Consider the following 22,185-nt stretch of genomic DNA (forward strand, 5'->3'; position numbering starts at 1 on the left):
AGCCCAATTTCTAGAACAATTAGTAGCCCATGAGGAAGCAAAAATATAATCTCTAGTGATTTGATAAAAAAAAAAAAAATAACAAGCTCCATAGAAAAGAGGAAATGCTCATTGGCTGTATCGACACAAATCTATTGACAAAAACTATTTCACCCCATCATCAACCTTGCTTTTGCACTATTTATATACTAATCTCATTTGAACAGGGAAAATGGAACAGGGTGGAGTAAATAGAGGAAAATAATAGAATGGGAAAGTCTAAAGATCTCTTCAAGAGAATTAGAGATACCAAGGGAACATTTCATGCAAACATGTGCACAATACAGGACAGAAATGGTATGGACCTAACAGAAGCTGAAGATATTAAGAAGAGGTGGCAAGAACACACAGAAGAAATATACAAAAAAGATCTTCACTGCCCAGATAATCACAATGGTGTGATCACTCACCTAGAGCCAGACATCCTGGAATGCAAAGTCAAGTGGGCCTTAGAAAGCAGCACTACAAACAAAGCTAGTGGAGGTGAGAGAATTGCAGTAGAGCTATTTCAAATCCTAAAAGATGATACTATGAAAGTGCTGCACTCAATATGCCAGCAAATTTGGAAAACTCAGCAGTGGCCACAGGACTGGAAAAGGTCAGTTTTCATTCCAATCCCAAAGAAGGGCAATGCCAAAGAATGCTCAAACTACTGCACAATTTCATTCACTCCACATGCTAGTAAAGTAATGCTCAAAATCTTCCAAACCAGGCTTCAATAGTACGTAATCATGAACTTCCAGATGTTCAAGCTGGATTTGGAAAAAGCAGAGAAAAAAGAGATCAAATTGCCAATATCTGTCAGATCATCGAAAAAGTAAGAGAGTTCCAGAAAAACATCTACTTCTGCTTTATTGACTATGTCAAGGCCTTTAACTATGTGGATCACAATAAACTGTGGGAAATTACTATAGAGATGGGAATACCAAACCACCTGACCTGCATCCTGAAAAATCTGTATGCAAGTCAAGCAGCAACAGTTAGAATTGAACTTGGAACAATAGACTGGTTTCAAATTAGGAAAGGAGTACATCAAAGCTATATATTATTATCCTGCTTATTTAACTTATATGCAGAATACATCATGAGAAATGCTGGACTGGATGAAGCACAAGCTGGAATCAAGATTTCCAGGAGAAATATCAATAACCTCAAATATGCAGATGACACCACACTTATGGCAGAAAACAAAGAACTAAAGAGCTTCTTGATGCAAGTGAAAGAGGAGAGTGAAAGAGATGGCTTAAAACTCAACATTCAGGAAACTAAGATCATGGCATCCGGTCCCATCACTTCATGGCAAAAAGGTGGAGAAACAATGCAATCAGTGGCCGACTTTATTTTGGGGGCTCTAAAATCACTGCAGCCATGAAATTAAAAGACGCTTACTCCTTGGAAGAAAAGTTATGACCATCTTATACAGCATTTTACAAAGCAGAGACATTACTTTGCCAACAAGGTCCGTCTAGTCAAAGCTTTGGTTTTTCTAGTAGTCATGTAGATGTGAGAGTTGGACTATAAAGAAAGCTGAGCGCCGAAGAAGATGCTTTTGAACTGTGGTGTTGGAGAAGACTCTTGAGAGTCCCTTGGACTGCAAGGAGATCCAACCAGTCCATCCTAAAGGAAATCAGTCCTGAATATCCATTGGAAGGACTGATGCTGAAGCTGAAACTCCAGTAATTTGGCCACCTGATGTGAATACCAGACTCATTGGAAAAGACCTTGATGCTGTGAAAGATTGAAGGCAGGAGAAGAAGGGGATGACAGAGGATGAGATGGTTGGATGGCATCCCCAACTTGATGGATATGAGTTTGAGTAATCTTCGGGTGATGGACAGGGAAGCCTGGCATGCCACAGTCCATGGAGTCGCAAAGAGTTGGAGATGACTGAGCAGCTGAACTGAACTGGGTAGAAAATACCTAAACCAGGTTGAGCTTTCTAACAGAGGCCATTATGGTGCCGAGACACCAGCAAGTTCCCCTAATATTGTGTGGGGTGCACACAAATTCAGCATAGAGGCTTCCGTTTGGTGTTTGTAAGTCTTCTCCAGATAGAGAATCTTGCAAATGATAGATTGCAAGGAAAGAAGATTGCTGAGATTGTGGATGGCCAAAGTTTTTCTTTTTCTAATTTGATGTATCCATCAGTTAAAAAAATGATTAACTCCACCCCAAAATCTATTTAGTTTTTTTAAATAAATTACATAAATGCAACACTGTCAGAATATATATTATTTAAACCCAACACAAGGTGCCAATGAACAATGATAAAATGTGTAAATATATATACTATACACATATAAGCTATATAAAGCTGCATAGCCATATAAATTCTGATCTTTTCTTCTGGGGTCAGCCTCTCTGTGGCAAATATGCCTCATTTTGGATGACCTGGCTCTAGATTGAAAGTGAAGTCACTCAGTCGTGTCCGACTCTTTGCGACCCCATGGACTGTAGCCTACCAGGCTCCTCCCTGCATGGGATTCTCCAGGCAAGAGTACTGGAGTGGGTTGGCATTTCCTTCTCCAGGGAATCTTCCCGATCCAGGGATCGAACCTGGGTCTCCTGCATTCCAGGCAGACGCTTTAACCTCTGAGCCACCAGGGAAGCCACCAGGAAGGCTCTAGATTAGTTTGTGCCAAATTGAGATCACCTGAATTTGACAGAAATCCTAGAAGTGCTGATTGAGGCCTCAGCCCTGGACTTCAGGAATAATATTTTATTCCTGCCTTTAAAAATGAAACCATTTCCAATTCATGTGATTTTTATTCATAAATAAAAAGGAGGGGTAGGGAAGGTGGAGGAAGGAATCTTTGTTCAAGATTTCAAATGCAGCTTGAACTCTGTTTTTAACAATTCAGATGGCAACCAAATTGGGCCTCTTGGGAACATAGATGATCAGGTGAGAACTTAACTTCTTAGAGAAATTTAACCAGCTCCCCAGAATGTCATACTGGATTACTAGGAGATGAGGAGAAACAGGTGGGTCTTACCAAATGTGAAGCCCAAGTAAAATACATGATGGCAGTTACCAAAATCATAATGCATCTCACTGTTACTGCCCACAAATCCTTGTACATATGCAAACACCCATTGCTAACTCTTTAGAAGAGCAAATATTTGCAAAGCAAGGCTTATGCAAACCAGAAACTAATTACCAATGTTTGTTTCCAGCCAATTTTTGCAAATTAAAATTCTAGCCCAGCCAAGAAAGTGTCTTTTAAAATAAGCTGGATTATCAATATTTATAAGTGATTAATCATTAGAAATGATATTACATACTTAAACTGTGGCCCATCTAACTTTTTTCCCATTGTACGAAATGTATATTCTTTATGAGATAGTCTAGCAAAATAGCCACAAATTTCTTTAACTCTATAAGCATCCCTAACTCTAATAAATCAACATATATTTAAATATTTAACATGTGCCAAAAATATAAAATATGGGTTTTTTTATTTAAGTCTATATCACCAGGGCAATTTTCATGAATTGAAGCCATAGTAATTACCATTTATTACCACTAGAATAATGTATAATCCCTCACTTTCTGTTTTCAAAGCATGTGGTTGGTTAAAAATACGGTTGAAGATAAAATTCATGGCAGTATAGTTGGAGATAATTCTACGCTCTCTTATGAAATGTATTTTACAGAAGTAAGTAAAGGTAAAGGAAAGGAAAATGTAGGAGACACTAAGCAAATAATTACCCATTTAGTTTATTAAGTGTCCTAGTTTGCATTTAAGGAAGGAAAGTAGAATTTATTGATTGCCATCAAATGCCTAATATTATCAAACTAGTTCACATTTTCTAATTTAGTTTTTAAAACAATACATGTATAGAACAGTCTTTTGGACTCTGTGGGAGAGGGCGAGGGTGGGATGATTTGGGAGAATGGCATTGAAATACGTATAATATCATATATGAAACGAGTCGCCAGTCCAGGTTTGATGCACGATACTGGATGCTTGGGGCAGGTGCACTGGGATGACCCAGAGGGATGGTATGGGGAGGGAGGAGGGAGGAGGGTTCAGGATGGGGAACACATGTATACCTGTGGCAGATTCATTTCAATATTTGGCAAAACCAATACAATATTGTAAAGTTTAAAAATAAAATAAAATTTTTAAAAAAAGAAAGAAAAAAAACAATACATGACAGAAAGCATAAAACTATGATGAGGAAAGGAGAGGGGAGGTCTGAAGTTTGTTCAATATCACAAAGATGCCCTCCATGCCAGTGTTTTAAATCTCTCTTTTAATTTAAAACCAGTCATTTTTCCCTCTCTTCTTTTTGCCATCATATAAAATTTAAGCTTTAACTTATTTCTTTATATCAATGTCCAACCCTAAAATTTCAAAAATGCTTCTTCGGCTTTAAAGAAACTAATTAGAACCTGTTAGAGAGTCTAAGAAAAAAAAAGAATGCTATATGCAAATAATGAAATCTGAAGAATTTATTTCAACCTTCAAGAAAAACCAGACTGCATTCTGCGTAAAGTTTGTTCAACATTAAGTAGATGCTATTTAAAAAGTTTAATGCAGACCACGGTAGAAAAGATGCCCATTGCCAAGTCCTTCACGGCTCACCATAACTGTGAGCAGCAAAGTGCTATCCATTTTAAAATCAATCAAGGTGACGCAATGCTTAAAATGCAATTGATTTTGGCTAATTTGCAAGTAGAAAGGTTTGGAACTTGAATAATTTCTTTTCCACTTTAGCTGGTTCAACAGCCTAGTCAATGTGTTGCCTAATTATTAGCCTTGTTTATTTATTTATTTACTTTAGATAATTCCTGAGTGAGACAACTTTTGATTTATTTTCAACTGCCCTTGTAGAGATGAAAGAGACCACAAACCAAAATTAAAAAAAAAAAACAAAAAAAAAAAAACTCATCGGGTGAGCAACATGAAGAAAAACCTCAAATGCAAGAACTACAATTTCCAAGCTGTGTGTTTAGAATTAAAAAAAAAAATACTGAAAACAATTAAGAGACTCCATTTCAGCCTCCTATTACTGATTAGGCTGAAAAACAAAGAGAAGAAATTGGAAGAAAATCACTGCAAATTCCATTAGGGATAGATTAGAAGGATGTTAAATTACTCTTTTGTCTGCCTTCTCTGGTCAGGCAGTCTGAAAATCTTATTGCCTTTCTAAGGAACAAACATGTCACCTCAGTGTCCTTTTAAATAGCATTAATAACCTTTAAAAAGAGCTTTTATGAACATGTTGTTGTATTTGAGTGATATGATAAGGAGCCTGCATGCCCCCAGCATGTGGGAGCCCTTTTGCACATTTCCCCAAAATGAACCCTGCAAGAGGGAAAGAAGAAACATTCTAAAATCTGACAAAAATAATCAACTGGGGAAAATATTTCCATATACTCAACCAAAGTATGTCACACCCTACATATGCATACCTGTGTGTGTAGATATGAATAATAATATAATTATATAAATAAGACTATATGCATACATGCACGCTGATAAACATTTGCAGATTCCAATAACGATTTCAGTTAGGCAAGTGAGAACTCTGTACAACTTTTTGGGCAGAACAAGCAGTTCAAAATATCTGCTGTTTTCCCAAATATCTAATTAATTGGGTGTCTTTTTTCCTAAATTGCACATTATGCAAAGTAATTTCCTTACATTCCTTTGATAAAATTACTGGTTTACCTAAATACAGTTAATTTAAAATCTTCTTGGGTCGGGGAGTTTGCAACTTGCTTTTCAAAATAATAAAATTTTACTGAATACTCGCACAATTATTAAAATATTTTTGTTTAATTGTACTTAGCGCTATTATAGCTAAAGTTATAGCTGCATTTAAATGTTTTTCTTATAGAAATTTTAAAACCTGGTTAATTGTTCATAATTTCCATGCTGAAAAACAGTCTGTTAAACAGAAATAGCAACACAATACAAGCTATTTTGTGACTCAGTTCTTGATTGCAGACAGCTGAGATTCAATAGCTGAAGGGGGAATTAAGGACACCATCCAGACGTCTGTAATAATTCCTCTACTTTTTTCCTCTCAGCTTGAATGCTGCATCAGTGAGTCTATTTCTTGTCTCTATAATTATAAACAGGACAACAGCATTGATACATATCTTGATCATAAAAAACTTATTCATTCACTAAAAGACTAATGAACATGTCAGCAGAGTTATCTGGCCTAGAAACCTTGCTTATTATGATTCCTGGGACCCTGGTTCTGACATTTACAGAAGACTCACTGCAACTGATCATGATAATGTCAAAGTTATCTTGGTGACACGGATCATCCTCACTGGGAGGGCAGATGAAGGGAATATCAAAATCAGTGGAGCCTTCTCCATAGCCTGGATTTCTCTGAGATAAACCCTAGTTACAAATAAATGCACTAACACACATATGCACATACATTTATTCATACATTTATGCAGATGTAATTCTTCGAGATGAATCGAGTAATTATACTTCAATATAGTGGCCCATTTCTGTAGCACTAAGCTATGTTTTCTGAAAGATAAATAGCAGACTAAATGGCACAGTTTGCAATATAGCTGAATTCACAGTAGACTAAGGAATTACAGGATTATCCTGGGCCTTAAAACATTTACCAGTCACCCAAATACATATAAGTACCCCAAATACCACACACCTGCCAACACATGAAGGTACGCTGCCAACACTCCAGTTTTGTCCATAGCAATCACCTTGGCACACCAAATCATACTCAATCAGTTTCCATTCTGATCAACACTGCACACAATTGATTCGTGACTCAGGACTCTCAAGCTGGCATTTGATTAGGTCATTTTAGCATTCCAGCCAAGGTTAAGTTTTCTTTGTCCATCTGGCTTTCAGTGCCCAGAGCAATGTCCTTTTCCAAGCATCCCAACCCCCTTCTAAGCCCCTTACTCTTGGAGAGAACACAGATAACAGGTATTTCATGTAATTTTCAGGTTCAACTACAAACAAAAATTCTGAGGCTTCTATGAGACCCTCCTAGTTCCTCTTGTGGTCTGTCTTCCAGTTTGTTCCACTTCCTTGTTCTCTTCACTAACCTTTTCCAAGCTCTCATTGAGCACATTGTATTATTCATTCTGGAGAAGGCAATGGCACTCCACTCCAGTACTCTTGCCTGGAAAATCCCATGGATGGAGGAGCCTGGTGGGCTATAGTCCATGGGGTCGCTAAGAGTCGGACACAACTGAGCGACTTCACTTTCACTTTTCCCTTTCATGCATTGGAGAAGGAAATGGCAACCCACTCCAGTGTTCTTGCCTGGAGAATTCCAGGGACGTGGGAGCCTGTTGGGCTGCCATCTATGGGGTCACACAGAGTCGGACACGACTGCCGTGACTTAGCAGCATGCCCAACTCTTTGCAACCCCATGGACTGTAGCCTGCCAGGCTCCTCTGCCCATGGAATTCTAAAGGCAAGAATACTGGAATGGATGGCCATTTCCTTCTCCAGGGGATCTTCCTGACCCAGGGATCGAACCTGGGTCTTCTGCATTGCAGGCAGATTCTTTACCATCTCCAATGGGGGATTGAGTACATTAGTAGAATTTGAATTCCCTGCACTTAAAGTCAAATCCTATTGCCTAACCTGTGTAGGGCACACACAAGCCTCATAAGCAAGCACTCACAGCCTCATATCTGTGAAATTTATACTGATTAGCTTATTTGTAAAAGCTAGATAAAATGATTACTGACTAGTAACCATGCAATCATATTACACCATTTTGTCATGTTTTGATAGCTCCAATACCCTGCCCAGTTGAAGATTTTCCATCAACACCATCAGCCACAATTAATGGAATACCTGGTGAAGAATTAGAAGTCAATCCCCAGCAGTAGACAGAGTTTGAGCCCACTTTAGCACTTGGACAACTTAGGGTGTAGACTAGATGAGTTTCTAGACCATGTAAATAATCAAATGGAATAGAACTTAACTAGGCTTCATTCTTCTCACACTCAGGCATTCAGTTCAGTTTAGTTCAGTCGCTCAGTCGTGTTCGACTCTTTACAACCCCATGAATTGCAGCACACCAGGCCTCCCTGTCCATCACCAACTCCTGGAGTTCACTCAGACTCACGTCCATCGAGTCAGGACGCCATCCAGCCATCTCATCCTCTGTCGTCCCTTTCTTCTTCTGCCCCCAATCCCTCCCAGCATCAGAGTCTTTTCCAATGAGTCAACTCTTCCCATGAGGTGGCCAAAGTACTGGAGTTTCAGCTTCAGCATCATTCCTTCCAAAGAAATCCCAGGGCTGATCTCCTTCAGAATGGACTGGTTGGATCTCCTTGCAGTCCAAGGGACTCTCAAGAGTCTTCTCCAACACCACAGTTCAAAAGCATCAATTCTTCGGCGCTCAGCTTTCTTCACAGTCCAACTCTCACATCCATACATGACCACTGGAAAAACCATAGCCTTGACTAGATAGACCTTTGTTGGCAAAGTAATGTCTGTGCTTTTCAATACGCTATCTAGGTTGGTCAAGCATTAGATGACAGCATCTACTGACCCAAATAGAAATACCCACTATGAATATCATGATGTCTCAGAATTCCAACAAAGTTGACCTATAGCGTACCAGTATCAAAAAACAATCCCATTGGAAAGCATACAATTTTACTTCCACTGACTGGTCAGTGTCTCTAACCACAGAATTTCCTGACTTTATTATAAATTCTATTACTGATATTCCACCAATACTGATGACCAAAGCCACATGGACCATTCATTCTTTATTCAAGGGACAGCAATACAGCAACAAACAAAGCAGAACACATTTCCTCTCATAGGATTGCACATGTTTTGAGAAGGAAGGCATTAAAATAAAATTTTAGAAAATTAAATAAATAATATCATGTGGGCTTCCCAGGTGGAACTAGTGGTAAAGAACCCACTTGCCAATGTGGGAGGCATAAGAGACACAGGTTTCATCCCTGGGTAAGGAAGATCCTCTAGAGAAGAGCAGAGCAACCCACTCTGGTATTCTTGCCTGGAGAATCCCATGGGCAGAGGAGCCTGGAGGGCTATAGTCCATAGGGTTGCAAAGAGTTGGATAGGACTGAAGCAACTTAGCATGCATAAGATCATGTGGTGATGAATGTTATGAGGAAATATAAAGTTGGATAAGGAAAGAGGACATGAGCACACTATTTGAATTTACTTCCTGGAGCTGCGACATTTGAGCTCAGGCTTGAGTGGAATGAGGGCTGCAAATATCTGGAAAGTTGTTCCAAAATAATAAGTCTGCAAGGACAAAGGCCTAGAGACATTTGGGCCACATGGGAGCGGTGCTATCAGAAATTACTCTCATTTCTGGGTCCTTATTCCACTTAGACAAATCCCAAACAACTGGTTTGAACAAAATTTCCTAGAAAACCTTTTCTAAAAAAAACTTGTATTTCTTTCTTTAACAATGTCATTCTCTTAGTTTAGTTCCTCAAAACATCTTGCCCAACTCCATTTCAAGGGTTCATAAATAGACTCCAAAATCCCCAGTGTCTCTTCAATCCGTTCTAGCCTATTGCTGCCAAAATTATCTTAGAAAAACAAAGATGATGTTTGTTGAAAAACAGGACTCTCCTTCCAGAACTCAATGTGATTTGAGTCAAACCTTTGAAACCCTCTTCAATTTGGCACTTGCCTCCCTTTGCAGGTTAACTTAACAAAGTGCATTTTACTATGGTAGTTGCCTTAGCTGTGATGAATCTTTCCAAGAATATCCATCTCTGTATGCTTTTAAGTTAATGTTTGCCACAAGAGAAATCTGTGTATGATTTGAATGGCAGTTATTGCTCTCCAAAGATCACTGCATTACGTTACATGAAGAGTCAGACACAGAAGTGTTGGGAAGTTCCAGCTTGTTCTTGATTCCCTGCCCTGTGTGTAGTTCATCCTAACAAACCTTTCTGCTGATGGAACCTCAGATTCCTTGCCATCTGCAGAGGCAACAGATCTCAGAAGCTCTCCTCCCTCTTCCCACTCCATCAGCTTGAGGGACCAGTCTTTCCAGATCACTCTACAAGTTTCATTTGTCTTTTGACATTAATACTTCAGAAGTCCTGGGTCTGACTTTGCTTTGATTTTCTACAACCCGCTTTTTTTTTTTTTTTTTTAAACCCTTGCTTCCCCAATGTCTTGGATTATGTAAGGTCCTATTCCTATTATAGGGTTTCCTTGGTGGCTCAGATGGTGAAGAATCTGTCTGCAATGCAGGCGACCCAGGTTTGATCCCTAGGTTAAGAAGATCCCCTGGAGAAGGAAATGGTAACCCACTCTAGTATTCTTGCCTGGAGAATTTCATGGACAGAGGAGCCTGGTGGGCTACAGTCCATGAGGTCACAAAGAGTTTGACATGACTGAGTGACTAACACTTACTTATTCCTATAATAAATCCTTTATTCCACAAAACCCATAGTGATTCTCTCTCCTTTTGAACTGACTCACTTCCTCTCTCTCTCTCTCTCACACACACATACACACACACACATTTACTTACCAAGCATTTTTATGTGTAACTCTATTAAATAAATAATAATAACATAATAAATAAAATAAATGATAAAATATTCCACTGTAATTGAGGAAGAAATAACTTTACTGTCTTTTGACTACTTTACTCTTCCTTCTTGAAAGTGTGGAAATTTGTGGACACGAGAAGATTGCAATTCTAATACCACTTCCCTATTGTGCAAAATAGTCTGTTCTGCTCCCTCATGTATGTTTCTCTAACACCAGTTCCCTTAAACATAATCCATACTTAGGAAAACATGGAAGTTTGTATGTACTTTTTCTAGGAAAAGGGAACCAGAGTAGAATCAGAATTTTCATCAGCAAAGGAAAACATGCTCAGTTCAGCTGCTTCACTGGTAGAAGCCCTTTTAGTTCTACTTTCAGAAAAGTAAAACTAAGTACCTACATGTGGGGCCTTTCCCTGGAGAGGCAGCCTGCCAGCTTTGCCCAGCTCTCGGCTCCTGGCATGTTTCTCTTCTTCCCGTGACCCCTAAATGGCAGCCCCTCTGGCCCAGAGCTTAAGTTGGTCTGCATCATCTTAGTGCCCACAGGCCAGCATTTCCAATCTACTCTTCTGGGGGTTTTTTTAAAAAAAATTATCCCTTGAGGCCAACTCTGAGCTGCCTGCCTCTGCTGTTTGTGTTATATTTCCAGATACCAATTAATACTTTAGTTAGTGCTCTAATTAAAAAGTTAAGTCAGCTTTTCATCTTTGCCCAAATCTTTTTTTCAATACATTGTTATTTTCAGCATAAAATTTTGCAGAACAAAATTATCCAAGAATATGTATGTTGAGTATGGCAGAAATAATCATATATGCTGTATAAGTTGTAAATGCAATTATCTCTGTATATGATCTCATCACATACTAATATTGATACATACTAAACTGATTATATGTAGTTCATATGTTCATGTATATCCTGAATATTGATTTAAAAACTTTCAATGTTTAAGAAACTTTGCTTTTATTTTAATATTATTAGAAACAGTATTAAGTTATAGTAATAAAATTCATGATTTCTTAAAGCTTTTTGTTTGTGAAAAAAGAAAGAAATGATTATAAAATTAAATAAATTTCATTCGTATGCTAGTAGAAGTTCAAGACTTTTTGGAAAGCTGATATTAGGGAGCCTAATTTGGTCTAATAACCAAGAAGATTCTCTGAAAACAGTGCTTACCTTAAATCTGAAAGATGAAAAGGTATTCAAAAGATAAAAAATATATGTGAAGGTGGTGAGATAAGAAAAAAAAGGTGAAAAAAAATCTGAACTCTGAAAGAAATCAGGCTTCCCTGGTGGGTCAGATAGTAAAGAATTTGTCTTCATTGCAGGAGATCTGGATTCAATCCCTGGGTCCGGAAGTGCCCCTGGAGAAGGGAGTGGCTAACCACTCCAGTATTCTTGCTTGGAGAATTCCATGGACAAAGGAGTCTTGGGATCACGAAGAGTTGGACACGACTAAGAAACTACCACTGAAAGAAATCAGAATTTGAAGCACTGAGTTTAAGGTGAAACATTCTCAGAAACAGGGTGAGAAGACATGGGTAGGACAAAGGCCCTAAAGAGTCTTACTAGCTACCCATACCTGAGGGATCTTAAGGATAACATTATTTGAATCAGATTTGTGTTTCAAAAAGATCATTCTAGCTTCACAGTAGGTTAATCACAGATATAGAATACAATAAACTATAGTAAATGAGACAGGATGCTATTGAAGGAATTTTAAAAAAAAAATGTCCTACTCAAAAGCAGCAGAAATAGGGCTTACCTTTTAGATGGTAAATGAATAGGCCTTACCAATTAATTGATTGTTATTAGCAGTTAAGGAGTTAAAGCCAGCAATAGAATCATCAAGTACCCTAATAAGTATTTTTGTCAGAGTAATTGGAAAGATGACGCAATTTAATAAAATAGGAAATAATAGAAAAGGAATAAAAAGAGGTGAAAAGAGGAATTCAAGTCCTAGGTATATTCTGTAAGAAGATCAAAAGGAGATCTGACCTGCAACTATATATTTAGGTATCATTAGTATTATGATGGTAACTAAATCCTGAATGTAGATGTAATTGCCCTGAATGCATAGAGTGAGACAAGAAGAAATCCTACATTAAGTTTCCAATAATTAGGATGTAACTAAGGGAAAAGAGGCTGCAAAGAAAACCAAAAGAGTGTGACACCGTGAAAGATGAGTAAAGTATTTCAAAAGGGAAAGCTGTTAATGTGGTCAAGAAAATTATGTATATACAGAATCCATTGTGTGTAGATTCACTGTCTACATTAGCACACTGGTGATTTCAATGAGATCACTAATTGGAGAGGTGTGGTAGAAGCCACAATAAGGACTCTAAGGATTAAGCAGAAAGCCAAAATAGCCTCAGGGATAGATGGCAACAGTGCAAGGGAGGCCTAGAACACAGGGAAGATTTTACAGACATTTACAATGTTCGCATTTGCTCATGTCTATGCTAGCTTTTGGCACAGAAAGTGAAGAGGAACTCAAAAGCCTCTTGATGAAAGTGAAAGTGGAGAGTGCAAAAGTTGGCTTAAAGTTCAACATTCAGAAAACGAAGATCATGGCATCCGGTCCCATCACTTCATGGGAAATAGATGGGGAAACAGTGGAAACAGTGTCAGACTTCATTTTGGGGGGCTCCAAAATCACTGCAGATGGTGATTGCAGCCATGAAATTGAAAGACGCTTACTCCTTGGAAGGAAAGTTATGACCAACCTAGATAGCATATTCAAAAGCAGAGACATTACTTTGCCAACAAAGGTTGTCTAGTCAAGGCCTTGGTTTTTCCAGTGGTCATGTATGGATGTGAGAGTTGGACTGTGAAGAAAGCTGAGTGCTGAAGAATGGATGCTTTTGAACTGTGGTGTTGGAGAAGACTCTTGAGAGTCCCTTGGACTGCAAGGAGATCCAACCAGTCCATCCTAAAGGAGATCAGTCCTGGGTGTTCATTGGAAGGACTGATGCTGAAGCTGATATTCCAATACTTTGGCCACCTCATGCAAAGAGTTGACTCATTGGAAAAGACTCTGATGCTGGGAGGGATTGGGGACAGGAGGAGAAGGAGATGACAGAGGATGAGATGGCTAGATGGCATCACTGATTCGATGGACATGAGTTTGAGTGAACTCCAGGAGTTGGTGATGGACAGGGAGGCCTGGCGTGCTGTGATTCATGTGGTCGCAAAGAGTCAGACATGACTGAGTGACTGAACTGAACTGAACTGATGCTAGCTTTGCTGCTCATGACATTTCTTCTAAAATGAGCAATATTAAGCTACTGACACGTCAAGTCTTCTCTCCCAAGTTCCTTTCCTTCTGTGATTTGAGACCTCAACAGCCTCTGAAATTATTTTCTCTGCTCCAGTGTTGCCTGGATTTGCCCCTAGGTAATTCCAAGCCTATTTCCTAAGTTTCCTTTCGTTCCATTGGTGTTGCCTTACCAGCAATATCTACAGAAATTCTTGAGACTTTTTGTTATCTCTTTTTTGCCTTTTCTATTATTAGCAGGACTATCATAAGGACAAATCTTTTAGTGGCCCCAACACATAAATATAGCTTTCAAGTTTGTCATTCAGTTCAGTTCAGTGGCTCAGTCATGTCCAACTCTTTGCAACCCCATGGACTGCAGCATTCCCTGTCCATCATCAACTCCTGGAGTTTACTCAAACTCATGTCCATTGAGTCGAGGATGCAATCCATCTCATCTGTCATTCCCTTCTCCACCTGCCTTCAATCTTTCCCAGTATCAGGGTCTTTTCCAATGAGTCAGTTCTTCCCATCAGGTGGCCAAAGTATTGGAGTTTCAGTTTCAACATCAGTCCTTCTGATGAATATTCAGGACTGATTTCCTTTAGGATGGACTGGTTGGATCTCCTTGCAGTCCAAGGGACTCTCAAGAGTCTTCTCCAACACCACAATTCAAAAGGAACAATTCTTTGGTGCTCAGCTTTCTTTATAGGCCAACTCTCACATCCATACATGACTACTGGAAAAACCATAGCTTTGACTAGATGGACCTTTGTTGGCAAATTAATAGCTCTGCTTTTTAATATGCTATCTCAGTCGGTCATAACTTTTCTTCCAAGAAGTGTCTTTTAATTTTGTGGCTGCAGTCACCATCTGCATTAATTTTGGAGCCCAATAAAATAAAGTCTCTCACTGTTTCCCCATCTATTTCCCATGAAGTGATGGGACTGAATGCCATGATCTTAGTTTTCTGAATGTTGAGCTGTAAGCCAACTTTTTCATTTTCCTCTTTCACTTTCATCAAGAGGCACTAAAGTTGTTCTTCACTTTTTGCAATAAGGGTTGTGTCATCTGTATATCTGAGGTGGTTGATATTTCTCCCAGCAATTTTCACTCCAGCTTGTACTTCATCCAGTGCAGTGTTTCTCATGATGTACTCTGCATATAAGTTAAATAAGCAGGGTGACAATATACAGCCTTGATGTACTCCTTTCCCTATTTGGAACCAGTCTGTTGTTCCATGTCCAGTTCTAACATTGCTTCTTGACCTGCATACAGATTTCTCAAGAGGCAGATCAGGTGGCCTGGTATTCTTATCTCTTTAAGAATTTTCCAGACTTTGTTGTGGCCCACACAGTCAAAGACTTTGGCATAGTCAAAAAGCAGAAGTAGATGTTTTTCTGGACCTCTCTTGCTTTTTCGATGATCCGACAGAGGTTGGCAATTTGATCTCTGGTTCCTCTGCCTTTTCTAAAACCAGCTTGAACATCTGGAAGTTCACCATTCACATATTTTTGAAGCCTGGCTTAGAGAATTTTGAGCATTCCTTTACTAGTGTGTGAGACAGTGCAATCATGCAGTACTTTGAGCATTCTTTGGCATCGCCTTTCTTTGGGATTGGAATGAAAACTGACCTTTCCAGTCCTATGGCCACTGCTGAGTTTTCCATATTTGCTGGCATACTGAGTGCAACACTTTCACAGTATCATCTTTAAGGATTTGAAATAGCTCAACTGGAATTACATCACCTCCACTAGCTTGTTGTGTCATGCTGCTTCCTAAGGCCCACTGGACTTTGAATTCCAGGATGTCTGGCTCTAGGTTGATGATCACACCATCATGATTATCTGGGTCATGAAGATCTTTTTTGTACAGTTCTTCTGTGTATTCTTGCTTCCTTTACTTAATATCTTCTGCTTCTGTTAGGTCCATATCATTTCTGTCCTTTATTGTGCCCATATTTGCATGAAATGTTCCCTTGGTATCTTTAATTTTCTTGAAGAGATCTCTAGACTTTCCCATTCTATTGTTTTCCTCTATGTCTTTGCACTGATCACTGAGGAAGGCTTTCTTGTCTCTCCTTGCTAGTCCATGGAATTCTGCGTTCAAATGGGTATATCTTTACTTTTCTCTTTGCCTTTTGCTTTCTTCTATTCATAGCTATTTGTAAGGCCTCCTCAGACAACCATGTTGCTTTTTTGAAATTCTTTTCCTTAGGGATTGTCTTGATCACTGCCTCCTGTACAATGTCACAAACCTCCATCCATAGTTCTTCAGGCACTCTGTCTATCAGATCTAATCCCTTGAATCTATTTCTCATTTCCACTGTATAGTCATAAGGGATTTGATTTAGGTTATAGCTGAATGGTCTAGTGGTTTTCCCTGCTTTGTTCAATTGAAGTTTGAATTTAGCAATAAGGAGTTCATATTCTGTGCCACAGTCAGCTTCCAGTCTTGTTTTTTCTGACTGTATAGAACTTCTTCATCTTTGGCTGCAAAGAATATGATCAATCTGATTTCAGTGTTGGCCATCTGATGATGTCCATGTGTAAAGACTTCTCTTGTGTCATTGGAAGAGGGTGTTTGCTATGTCCAGTGCGTTCTCTTGGCAAAACTCTATTAGCCTTTGCCCTGCTTCATTCCGTATTCCAAGGCCAAGTTTGCCTGTTACTTCAGGTATTTCTTGACTTCCTACTTTTCCATTCCAGTCCCCTATAATGAAAAGGACATCTTTGTTGGGTGTTATTTCTAGAAATTCTTGTAGGTCTTCATAGAACCGTTCAAAGTTTCTTATAGAAGCTTCTGTTTTGAAACTTGAAATGTTGATGTGTATTACCAAGTGTTACGTTGAAAATTACTGATGCATAGAAAACATGAGCTTGAATTGCAGCACATGTTTCACTATCTTAACATTCTTCTATCTTAGGATGATTTCTGTTGTTCTATAGAGAAACCTATCTCATCAAACCCACCCTAACTTAGGAGAACCATTTGCCTCATCCTCATAGCTTAAAACCTCTTGACTCTTATTCCCATAATGCCTAGTGGGTTTGGTGGCACCTGTGTGCACAAGGAAGGAATGGAAATTAAGTATCATTATCCTGACTAATCCCTGCTCATTCCTGCCCTAACAGATGAAAGACATGTTGTTGATATTCTTACCCAAGTTTAACTGCCCTTGCATCTTGAAATCTGCTTTAAAAAAATAGTAAACATCACTTGAAAAAAGCAACAGAAAATGTGCCCTGTATTTCTAAACATCTCTTCATAGCAAAAAATAATCATCAAAGAGAAACCAGTCAAGGTTGAAAGCAGCACTGAAAAGTGATTCACTTGGTAAACAAGAGGAGCTGTAATTATCACAAAAGCAAACTTTGCTAAGGGGATAACTGTCAGAGCTCTTGCGGTAAAAGGTCTCTTTACCATTTTAATCCGACAGGCTGAGAGTTCCCTAGTGGAAACAACTCTCAATAAAATCAAAAATTTAACTACAGTATCCTTTTAAAGTTTCATTTCAGCCATGGCTTCCGAAACAAGCTTAATATTTATAATTCAAATGACATTGGTAGATTGACTGATAATATGGATTACAAAAATCTTTTAGCACTGTATTTTTATGTCCTGAACCAAATACTCTATCAGCAGTGACACTTAAAAGAGTTTCGTTTATTTGCTTTTTGGAAGCCAAACAGGCCTGTCCCCTGAAAGAAACCAAAGTCAAAATCAGTTTGAGAAGCAATTACACATTCAGAAAATTTTAACATAAAAAAGATAAGCAATAAAGATTTACCGTATGGCACAGTAACCAATAATGATATATAATCTGCCAAAAAAAAAACTGAATCACTATGTTGTTGTACACTTAAAACTAACACAATATTGCAAATTAACTACATTTCAACAAATAAATTAATTTAATTAAAGTACACTTTCCAGAGATTTCAGATGACTCTCAACTCTGTTTTGTAATGAAACTTTATAGCACACGTGCATGCGTGCTAAGTCATTTCAGTATTGTCTGACTCGTTGCGACCCCATAGACAGTAACCTGCCAGACTCTTCTGTCCATGGGATTTTCCAGGCAAGAACAGTGGAGTGTGCTGCCATGGCCTCCTCATAGTTTATGTGTGTCATTGCCGAACAAGCCTTGTGGGTTTTCAAACAACCTCCTCATTTTAAAAAGTATACAAGTAACTTGTTCCAGGTCATACGACACAATGATTCAAACTGTGATCTCTTAACACTTAGGCCACTGTTTTTCATTTGTTTGTTTTCACCTTGGGACATCTTGCCCAATAAAACTTTCTGTGATGACTATAATAATCTACCTTTGCACTATCCCATACATATCTACAGGCCAGGTATGGTTTTCAGTACCCAAAATTGACTAGTGTGACTACTAAAATTTAAATCACTAATGCTATTTAGGAAATGGCAACCCACTCTAGTATTCTTGCCTGGAGAATTCCATGGACAGTGGAACCTGATGGGCTACAGTTTATAGGGTCACAAAGGGTTGGACATGACTGAAACGACTTAGCACACAAAGATATTTAATCTTCATTAATTTAATTTTAAGTAGCCATATATGGCTAGAAGCTACCTGAAGTGTGTTTATGCCTGTGCTAAGTTGCTTCAGTTGTGTCCAACTCTTTGCAATCCCATGGACTGTGTAGCCCTCCAGGCTCCTCTGTCCATGGGATTCCCCAGGCATGAATACTGGAATCGGATGCCATTTCCTTCTCCAGGCATCTTCCCAACCCAGGAATCAAACCCGTGTCTCTTATGTCTCCTGCATTGGCAGGCGGTTTCTTTACCACTAGCGCCACCTGGAAAAGCCCCAAAGAGCAAGCAGAAATCAGCTCGCTAAGAAATGTCCAGGGTACTCTCTGTCTCTACCAGCTCCTAGTTAAACCACATAGGAAGGGAAAGGGTATGAGACTTGTTGTCTCTTTGAAATAAGGGCGGTGATGTGCATGTCCTTCTATTTCTCACATTCCAACACCTTGTTTTATACAGAGTAAGCAAAAAAAATTTTAATCTGTTGGTGCTTTAAGTATTCATTTGCCTTAATAAATGCTAGGGGCAGAAAAGAACAGCTTAAAAATCTGCTCACAAGAATTAGCCTACTTGCACCTTCCTGCAATTAGAGAAACCCAATCCTTCCTTGAAGTAGACTGAACTTCTTCCAGGAGAGGGCCCCTCCATATACACAGTTATCTAATCAAGGCTCCGCTTACAGGGGATACACTGTAGTGATGTTCAACCCAGAGGGTAGGACAACACATTGCAATTACCCCTGAGCACTTTATGGCCTCCAGTGTCTACATCATAGCAAGTGCATCTCCTCTTTATAATGCAAAACCATTCACCTCTGCCCAGAGAGAAAATTTGGTAAGATCAATTCACATTTTTAAATGGAAAAAATAATTGAAAATAGCATTGATTTTACTTTTCAGATGGCCATTTAAATGGCAAATGTAAGCTTTATTTGATTAACAACAGGCAGAAAATTGGTAGAAATGTTAGAAACAGAATGAACCATAGGGTAACCTTCAATTATTACTTTTTTCTATGATAAACACTTTAATTCTTCCAAACTCTTATGTAATTCTCCCCTGAAGGCCCCTGAAACACAAATAAAATTAACTGTTGCTGCAGCATAATAGTCTTCTCTAGCTTCTTTTATTTATTTGTTTGTTCATTTGATTTGTTTCTAGAAAGCAGGGCTATTGCTACTCTTTGTGATCAAATTAAGTACCTTTTCCCAGGGCATGTATTTTCTTTCTTTTAGTTTCTCTTTTTTTAATGAATAAAAGCATTCTTAAAGATATAAGGAAATGGATGGCTTAGAACAACTACCATCAGTCAAAAACTCTTGTTGAATATATCTCAAGGGAGCTACTTTACAAATCCTGCAATCCATGTCAAATTCCATTGACTTCTTAAGAGGCCAAAAGGTCTTTTGACAGGGTCTCAGAATTGTTTCATCTTCTTAAGCTGTCCTCTTTGAAGCAAACAGTTTTGATGCTCTGAAAACCAGCATTTATATCTATTGCTCCCAGTCCCCAAGGATCATAATTTCTTTGAACTAAAGAATCAGTGATGTTACCTAGGTGGTTTATTTAAAGACAATTTTTTGTTATTTCTATGTAATTTTAGTGCCATATCAGGAATTCCTCTTTTAAATCAAAAGCCCATTTAACTGTATATAAATATTTTTTACCAAGTCTATTCTTCTAAAGTACTGGAAAGTAGTTCATTTTTAGCTGGAATTTGTCTTTAACAGTTGAACTCTGTGCTGTACACAATCAGCAATGGACTTTGAATAATTTTATTATTGCCAAGGAAACATATCCTCATACACCTAGCGTAAGAGAATTGTGTGGCCATTGTAAATATTTATAATAGACATTATCCTGGGATACTGAGCAATAATTTAATTAATAAATTATGAATAGAAAAATATAGGTTTGTAACTATTATCTTCTGTGTTTCTAGGCTACACTGTTGCTAGTTGCAACAGCAATGAACTTCACAATGTTGCATTTGGAGATGGTCCTAAATCACTGTGGCAATTACTGAGATTTTTTTTTTGAGTCTGTAGTCAGCAGTACCATAATTTTCACTTAATAGGCTTAAGAAATGGCCTGTCATTCATCCTTCAGAGCCTTCAATTGAATGATATAAGCCCAAGATACCATCCTTTAGATCTCAGGAACAGCCATGAAGAGAATATATATATATACACCAAGATTTGGGGGATTCTAAGCTTATGCTTAGCACAGTTTCTAAAAAGAACTAACCCTACTGAGCTTTCCAAATCCCCAAGGCCCAATTATATTTCTTTGCTTCAGCATCACTTTTCAGATGTTTTCACCACTGCTGGTGAACACAGATAACATTTGGGGTCACTGATGTAATTCTTAAAAAGCAGGTTATTAAATATTAAGTTAATTGTGATTTATTAGTGATCACAATTGTTTCATGAAGAGGATAGTATTATTCACACAATCATGTAATCTCAGAATTGACAGTTCCTCAGATATAAAATAGTCTAAACCATTTGCTAAAGTTTAATTTTCTTTCCATACTGAAGTTCGTCAACTATTTTAAGACAGCTATCATACCTACCCCTAGAGTTTTCTCTCTTCCAAACCAAATAACCTTAGCTCCTTTCTGCTGTTCTTAACATACGGTTCTTCCCCCTCCCTCCTGCTCTAACCTCAGTCTCATCTCAAAACTAATAGAGCCTTCAGACACACTAGATTTTAGAGTCAGGCATAGCACACCTGATTCATATTGAGCTTACAATCAAAGTGAAAATCCTGAGTTTTTTGGCATGTGGTTCCACTATAGTTTCTTCTGTCTTATTCTATTCAGTAAGACTTTTTGACTAAAGAGCAGTTTTCATAGTTGTCATAAAATTCAGGTAGACTGTTGTTTCATTTAGATGTTATCTTTTCCTATCTTGATTTGACTACATAATTTCAGAAAAATATTTAATGTGGATTAAGGTGACAAAAACAAATGCAAGATGTGAGATAAAATTATGGAAGAGGGGGAAGGAAAAAAAAGGCCAACTACCTTCTCTTAGCCTTCTTTCCTCTGTAGGTTAATAGAGATTTATGGATCACAATAAATAAAGTTATGTGGTCAGGAGCTCTATTATGTAATGATATATTCAAGCTGAAGTTTCTACTGACTATTGCTATATATATAAATGTATATATATATATATGTGTGTGTGTGTGTGTGTGTGTGTATTTAATGTACATATTTCCCAAAGATTGTGTCTAATTGAAATGATTACATATTCAAAGTCACTATGCTATGCTATGCTAAGTCACTTCAGTCATGTCCGACTCTGTGTGACCCCATAGACGGCAGCCACCAAGCTCCCCCGTCCCTGGGATTCTCCAGGCAAGAATACTGGAGTGGGTTGCCATTTCCTTCTCCAATGCATGAAAGTGAAAAGTGAAAGCGAAGTCGCTCTTAGTGACCCCATGGACTGCAGCCTACCAGGCTCCTCCATTCATGGGATTTTCCAGGCAAGAGTACTGGAGTGGGGTGCCATTGCCTTCTCCGTCAAAGTCACTATATATACCTATTAAAATAATGCATATATTAAGCAATTGAAGTGCATAAAAATTATTTTCCTATTTAATGTTTGAAAAACATATAACTGTTTTAACTGGTGTGCATTTTTAATAAAAATGTAGCCATGCTTTTGATGTGAATTTGAGCTAACTCCAGAAGATAGTGGAGGAGGATGGAGGAGCCTGGTGTGCTATAGTCCATAGGATCTCAAAGAGTCAGACGCAACTTTGCGATTGAACAACAAAACAAAGCAAAAGTAAAATAGGCA

The 22,185-nt window shown here is 38.3% G+C and overlaps 1 non-coding gene across 1 annotated transcript; it reads right to left on the bottom strand.

Annotated features, from left to right (window-relative positions):
- Positions 1 to 2,574: 2,574 nt before the first annotated feature.
- Positions 2,575 to 2,657, bottom strand: TRNAS-GGA (transfer RNA serine (anticodon GGA)). The gene has a single exon. It is a non-coding gene; the product is annotated as a tRNA-Ser (tRNA).
- Positions 2,658 to 22,185: the final 19,528 nt, after the last annotated feature.

The sequence above is a fragment of the Bubalus kerabau genome, chromosome 2 (assembly GCF_029407905.1).
Source record: "Bubalus kerabau isolate K-KA32 ecotype Philippines breed swamp buffalo chromosome 2, PCC_UOA_SB_1v2, whole genome shotgun sequence".
Classification (NCBI taxonomy): Eukaryota; Metazoa; Chordata; class Mammalia; order Artiodactyla; family Bovidae; genus Bubalus; species Bubalus kerabau.